The sequence below is a fragment of the Hyperolius riggenbachi genome, chromosome 12 (assembly GCF_040937935.1).
Source record: "Hyperolius riggenbachi isolate aHypRig1 chromosome 12, aHypRig1.pri, whole genome shotgun sequence".
In the NCBI taxonomy this organism is placed as follows: Eukaryota; Metazoa; Chordata; class Amphibia; order Anura; family Hyperoliidae; genus Hyperolius; species Hyperolius riggenbachi.
Genome location: NC_090657.1, coordinates 15,703,927 through 15,711,215, shown reverse-complemented (window position 1 = coordinate 15,711,215; position 7,289 = coordinate 15,703,927).

The following is a 7,289-nucleotide window of genomic DNA, read 5'->3' as shown; positions in this document are numbered from 1 at the left end:
TCTCCTGCCATACAGGTTTAGGTAAAAGGAACCTGAAGTAAGAGGAATGCGGAGGCTGCCATCATCATTCTCTAATAAACAATGCCAGTTGCCAGGCTTCTGTGCTGATGCTTTGCCTCTAATATGTAAAGTCCCTGGCCCAGAATGAGCTGCAGATCAGATGCTGTGACTCTGGTGTGTCTCCGCTCCCTGCATGTTTGTTGCAGGTGTGTGACTGACAAACTAAAACCTAAGGGCTCGTTTCCACTATTGCGGTGCAGAATCGCCTGGATTCCACCGCTGATGAAATCGCATGCGGATGCGATTCCCCATGCGTTTTTTGCCACGAATTCGCATAGGTGAGGGTATATGCGATTTTAACCATGTCACTGCCTGTGTGAATTTACCATTGGTACCTATGCGAATTCGCGGCAAAAAACGCATGGGAAAACCTTATGCAATTTCCCTATTAAATACATTGCATGCAATTCGCATGCATTCCACTCGCAGGCGAATTCTGTGGCTCTTTTGTGCGTTTTTTCACCGCCGAAAAAAACGCAACAGAACAACGCTACAGTGGAAACAGGCCCATCCACTTGCATTACATGTGCGAATCCGCATGCGTTGGACGCATGCGGATTCGCGATAGTGGAAACAAGCCTAAAGCTCAGCATGTCAGCCAGGCAACTGGAATTGTTTATAAGGGAATGAAGGTGGCAGCTTCTGTATTCCTCTCAATACAGGTTTCCTTTAAAGTGAACCTCCAGACTAAAAATCTACTCAGCAGCATTGAAAAGGCTTGGTGTCTTTAACAGTTTCACAGCATCAGAACTTTGTTTTTCTTACAGAAGCTTAATTTTTAGCTGCACAGAAGAAAACTGCCCGGGCATTTTCCCCTAATGCTGTGCAAAGCATGATGGGATTTCTGATGTTGTTGTTCTCGTTCTGCTGTTTTGGTGTAAAAACATTTTTTAAAAATTTTGAATTTGAGATTTGAAGCCTAGCGTGTGCAGCTGGGAGGGGTGATCAGGACACAGGACAGTTGGAACTGTGTCTCATGCTCCCTGTCACCTCCTTTCAACCAAAAGATGGCTGCCCCCATGAAAAAGTTGCCTGCCCCCATGATATCACAAACATTTGCTGTTTAAAACAGGGGGGGGGGGGGGGGGGGGGGAGTAAGAGATTATATTACCCATCTATTTTAACTAACATAACAAATGTAACTGAATGACAGTATGTTTGTTTAGGCTGAAGGTTCCCCTTTAAATAAATTCAAGATCGCCGTTTTAGAGGCGAACACCGAAAATACATTTGAATAATTTCAAGTCTGTAATATTAGGCATTGGAACATACTGATCTGAACATCTTGACATAAAAGATTGCAGTTTCTGGCTTCTGCCGTTGCTGACATCAGTGTTCGGCTGGCCTCTTACCTGAGCCTTTTGTAGTGCTCATTGGGGGCTGGCCATCTTGAAAATATTGTAACGAATGTGATAGCTGAACTGATCCTGGAAAAAGACTCCGGCCAGAATGCGATCATGTTTGGAGATGTTTGCCCAGGAGGTGCTCTTCATTGTCGTATTCTTGTACCGTATTCCTGCAAGACACATCGGGAGGACATGTCATGTTTATGGTCCTCTCAATGGAGACCTCTGTATAACAGACATTCAGCCACATAACATTAAGCTAGGCAACAACACTCAGGCCAAGCACCAGCTGCAAATGCCAATAAAGCTTTGCACATTAGGTTCAAGGTAGACAGAGGCGCCAGAAGTATAAAATCAAATAACATTTTTAAAACATGGAAGTGGCGGGGGTGGGCCCTTCTCCACCCAAAGGACACGATAAGGGTACGTGTTAGGTTATAACAAAATTATTTTTATTGATACACTCCACAAAAGTATTGCAACGCGTTTCATGGGCGTGACCCCGCTTGATCAGGCAGTGAAAGAAGGAGTATACAGCAGAGGTCGTCATACTCCAAGAAGAGCGCCTCTTCTTAGACTAGGCGTGAAACGCGTTGCAATACTTTGTGGATTGTATCACTAAAAATGATTGTGTTATAACCTAACACATACACTTATCGTGTCCTTTGGGGTGGAGAAGGGCCCACCCCCGCCACTTCCAGGTTTTAAAAATGTTATGTGATTTTATATTTCTGGCGCCTCTGTCTACCTTGATGATAAACTGGGCGGAAATCCTTGTATTTCTTCTGATCTACAGAGAGCGGCTTCTTAATCCTGAGTGGGGACAGGCTTGTTCTCCCCACCTGCCGATCAGTGGTTGCCTTAGCAGTAACCCTGGTTTGTGAGTATTACTTTACTTACTCCTCCTTTCTCCAACCATAACCAATACATACTGCACCATATTGGGCTCTCGGTGTCCTTGTTCTTTTTCTACCAGTACCTGCACATTAGGTTAACCACTTCTCTCCCTGTGCTACTTGTCACATGACTGTAGTACGCCGGTAACCGTTTATTCAACCCATAGGTGAGGAATGTGGTACTACCAGGGCCGCCATCAGAAATTTCTGGGCCCTATACTGAGCAAACCTATTGGGTCCCCTCACTCTGTCACTACACACCAATTTGCTAAAAAAAAAAAAAAAAAAAACACCTCACTCAGGTTCTCGCTCACTCAGGTTCTCGCTCAATCACCTCACTGCATTCAGTGTTCTCCCCTGAATTTTTTTTCCACCCGGGTGGCATGAAAAGGTAGCCGGCTGGGGTGAGATGAGAAATTGGAAGGCCGGAGCTTTTCTGAACAACTCCGCTTACAAGAGAGGAGATGGCGAGCCGTTGACAGTCGGGTGCTCACCAAAACTAGCCGGGTGGAGGACCCGGCTAAAAGAGCCTGGGGAGAACACTGCCATTGTAATATTTCAAATCACCAGAAGAAAAAAAGCCTGATGCACACCTATGATTCCTTGCTATACCAGAACATGGTTTAAACATTAGACAGTGCAACTTCCAGATGAAAAAAACAAACAAACTATACATTGTATCACGTGAAGAGTAGAGAATCCAGGAGCACACGTCATTCAACTCCAAACACCTTTAGTAATTCTTCACATAAAAGATCCTTATAGCAATCAACCAGTGAGTAAAAAAGCACAATACTTATCAGACTCAGGGCAGCAAAGTAGAGATGTGGAAGATGGTCGACGATCGTTTCGCCCCGAAGGCTTTCTCAAGATCATATGTTAACTCCAGCTACCTGTCCTCCTTTTATGCCTGGCTAGAGACACTCTCATCCTGTCACCACCCATCATACCAATTAGCACCAGGAACTGTATCAGATAATATACTTATCTCGCAATAAACATATATTTCACCTACTAGGGTGCATGGGGGGCTTCCCCAGGTCTGTGGGTGGGAGGGCGCCAGTCCACGAGTGGTCCCAGTATTGAAAAACTGCACAACAAAGTTCTGTTGGAACACACTCTGCTCTAAAAAGGCACGTTCCAACCACATCATTTCCGCCCTATGCGTATATACCAGGCTTTCTCAACCAGGGTTCCCTGAGTACTTTGCAGGGTTTTCTTGGCATTTCCCCCCACCGTGGGGGAATTATAATAGAGTACATTATAATAGGGGGTACTGTAAAAAATAAGCACTAAATTGGGGGTCAGAATAATAATGAGCATATTAATAAAAACACTAGGACAAGGAGACTGTATAATGAGTGGCAGTGTAATAGGGGCTAGTGAAATGAACAGCCTCACCTACATTTAAAAAACATTCCTCCTGCAAAATAAATGCAGGGCTTCCTTGAAATCAAAAAAGACAGGAATTACTTACGGTAATGTCTTTTCCAGAAGTCGAAAGGACAGCAACCCTGAGACTTGTCTCCTTCCACGCACACTGGACAAGAAGCTAGTTAAAAGATTTACATAATTGATTAGTCAGGGATTAGACAGGTATATAACATCATTATGAACAAAGAATGAGGATTGGCTATTGGGTGCATGAGAAAATATAAAACAGCTTTATTGAGTATCAAATCTAAAAACCTTCACATCATACAAATATTATATAATCTAGAGATATAAAACTATGGCTCAATTCCCTCAGGCATCGCCCAATGGAAAAAATAGAGGCTGCAGTCCTCAAAAAATCCCCATGTAGGAGTCCCACTCATAGGACCATGGAAAAAAGCAATACAAATGGATCAATGGATGTCCTGACGCTGGTGTGTTATTGCATATGACTCCAAAGGCAGTGTGGAACAGAACCTCCGTAAACAAATGGGCATTTGGTACCAAATCTTGGAGTAATCCAAAGCATGCAGCTGCAACAGTTTCCAAGCATAAATTGTGTAGATTTATCACATGCAATAGGGTGAAGTAAGCCAAACCAAGCTTCAAGCTTGGCAAGCAAAGATGTTAGTATGTATTAGCATCAGATGTCACGACAGGTCACAATTCATATAGTGTCCACAGTATGGATGCTGAAATATCCCCCAATCGCAGGCCTTTTTGCTGTCAGCATTTGAAAAGGCCGCGAGAGGCGGCGAAACATGTCAGGCAAACCTAGACAGCTTTAGCTCTCCCTGGCATCGCCCATACATCACCTTTGGAGCCACCTAACTTTCCATGGACACTATGGATCTCAGCAACAGGATGGTAACTATGGGACACCACCTCACATGTGCTTAAGCTGCTTGGCATTATCATCAGTATTGCTGCTTATGCTTGAACTGCTACGCTATCCATGCTTTTGCAATAAACCATCCAGGTGTCATGCTCTGCATCAAGCGGTTTTTTGTCCCTATTGTCCCTGCGATTGGGGGATATTTCAGCATCCATACTGTGGACACTATATGAATTGTGACCTGTCGTGACATCTGATGCTAATACATACTAACATCTTTGCTTGCCAAGCTTGAAGCTTGGTTTGGCTTACTTCACCCTATTGCATGTGATAAATCTACACAATTTATGCTTGGAAACTGTTGCAGCTGCATGCTTTGGATTACTCCAAGATTTGGTACCAAATGCCCATTTGTTTACGGAGGTTCTGTTCCACACTGCCTTTGGAGTCATATGCAATAACACACCAGCGTCAGGACATCCATTGATCCATTTGTATTGCTTTTTTCCATGGTCCTATGAGTGGGACTCCTACATGGGGATTTTTTGAGGACTGCAGCCTCTATTTTTTCCATTGGGCGATGCCTGAGGGAATTGAGCCATAGTTTTATATCTCTAGATTATATAATATTTGTATGATGTGAAGGTTTTTAGATTTGATACTCAATAAAGCTGTTTTATATTTTCTCATGCACCCAATAGCCAATCCTCATTCTTTGTTCATAATAATTTAATACTGTTGGCAGGATGCATGAGAACATTGTTATTGTAATCTAATGTGAAATTTATAGCCAATTGTTATCCCATTTGACCATTTCTTTCCCATTTTTGTGAGTTGTGTGGTATATAACATCATGTGCCCTTACCCCATCAGTAATAAAAAAAGACTTCACACAGAATGATGCTTCAAATCTTTTAATAACAAACATTCGGGTGGGTAGATAGGGTGCTGTCCTTTCGACTTCTGGAAAAGACATTACCGTAAGTAATTCCTGTCTTTCCCAGAACGTCTCAGGACAGCAACCCTGAGATGATATACAAGACTTTATTAGGGAGGGACCACCGCTTGCAACACTTTTCTGCCAAAAGACAAATCAGAACAAGATAATACATCAAGTTTATAATATTTAACAAACGTATTGTGGTTTGACCATGTGGCTGCCTTGCAGATTTGCTCAATTGTAGCTCCAGCCCTCTCTGCCCAGGAAGTAGCAACTGCTCTGGTTGAGTGTGCCTTAACTGAAGAAAGAAGTGATTTTCCTTGCTGAAAGTATGCTAATGCAATGGCCTGTTTGATCCATCTTGCTATGGTTGCTCTAGAGGCTTGATTGCCTCTGAATTTTCCAGCAAAGAGCACCAATAAAGCATTGGACTTCCTCCAAGGTTTAGAACGTTGTAGATATTCCAACACACATCTTCTAACATCTAAGCAGTGTAATTTCTCTTCTTTCTGGTTTGATGGATTCTTACAGAAGGATGGTAAGTAAATCTCCTGGGACCTGTGGAATTTAGAAACCACTTTAGGCAGGAAGGCTACATCTAGCCGGAGAGTAATTCTATCTTCGCTGATTATACAATAAGGCTCATTGATCGAAAGCGCCTGTAACTCCCCAATCCTTCTGGCTGATGTTATTGCCAAAAGAAAGGCTGTTTTTATCGTCAGGTGTTTATCTGAACTGTCCTCAATTGGTTCAAAGGGGGGTTCGCATAACCCTTGTAACACTGTATTAAGGTCCCATGCAGGTACTTTAGACCGAGCTATAGGTCGAAGTCTTTTCAGAGCTTTAAAGAAACGAATTACATATTGTTCTTCCGCCAACCTCCTTTCCAGGAAGACACTTAATGCCGAGACCTGACCCTTCAGGGTGCTAATGCTCAACCCCTTCTGGAAACCTTCTTGCAAGAACTCCAGTACTGATGTAGATCTTGATGTATCCACCGAATTCTGCAAACACCAGCTATTGTAGACTTTCCATACTTTATAATAGATCTGTCTGGTAACCTTCTTCCTACTTTGTATGAGTGTCTCTGATAGCTTATTAGAGAAACCTTTGCTCTTCAGTATTGCCCACTCAGGCTCCATGCAGAAAGCTGTAGAAGGTGTAAATTGGGATGACGAGCTGGGCCCTGGGTCAGCAGATCCTGATTGCTCGGTAGAAGGAGATAACTGGAAGCAGATCTCTGAAGTGGCGCAAACCACGGTCTTTTGGGCCAGTAAGGTACTATTAGGATAGCCTGAGCCTTGTCCTGACAAATCTTGTTCACCACCCTTGAAATCAGATGAAACGGAGGAAAAATGTACATCTTGTGGTGACTCCAACTGATTGAGAATGCGTCTATCTTCCAAGGCTTGTCCTGAGGATTCAGAGAACAAAACATAGGACATTTTGCATTTGCTCTTGTTGCAAAAAGATCTACTTGTGGAATTCCAAATAGCTCTGAGATCTGTAGAAACACTTGATTGTTCAGACTCCATTCGTCCTGTAACAGATGACGTCTGCTCAGGTAGTCCGCTAGACAATTCAAGGTTCCCTTTAAGTGCATCGCCCTTAGAGAATTTAGTTTGTTTTCGGCCCAGTGAAGGATCTTTGAGGCTTGGCACCACAAAGTCCTGCTCTTGGTTCCTCCCTGGCGGTTCAAATAAGCGACTACCGTCTTGTTGTCTGTCCGCACTGTTACATGGGAATGAAGAATCTGTGATTCGAAGGCCCGTAGAGCT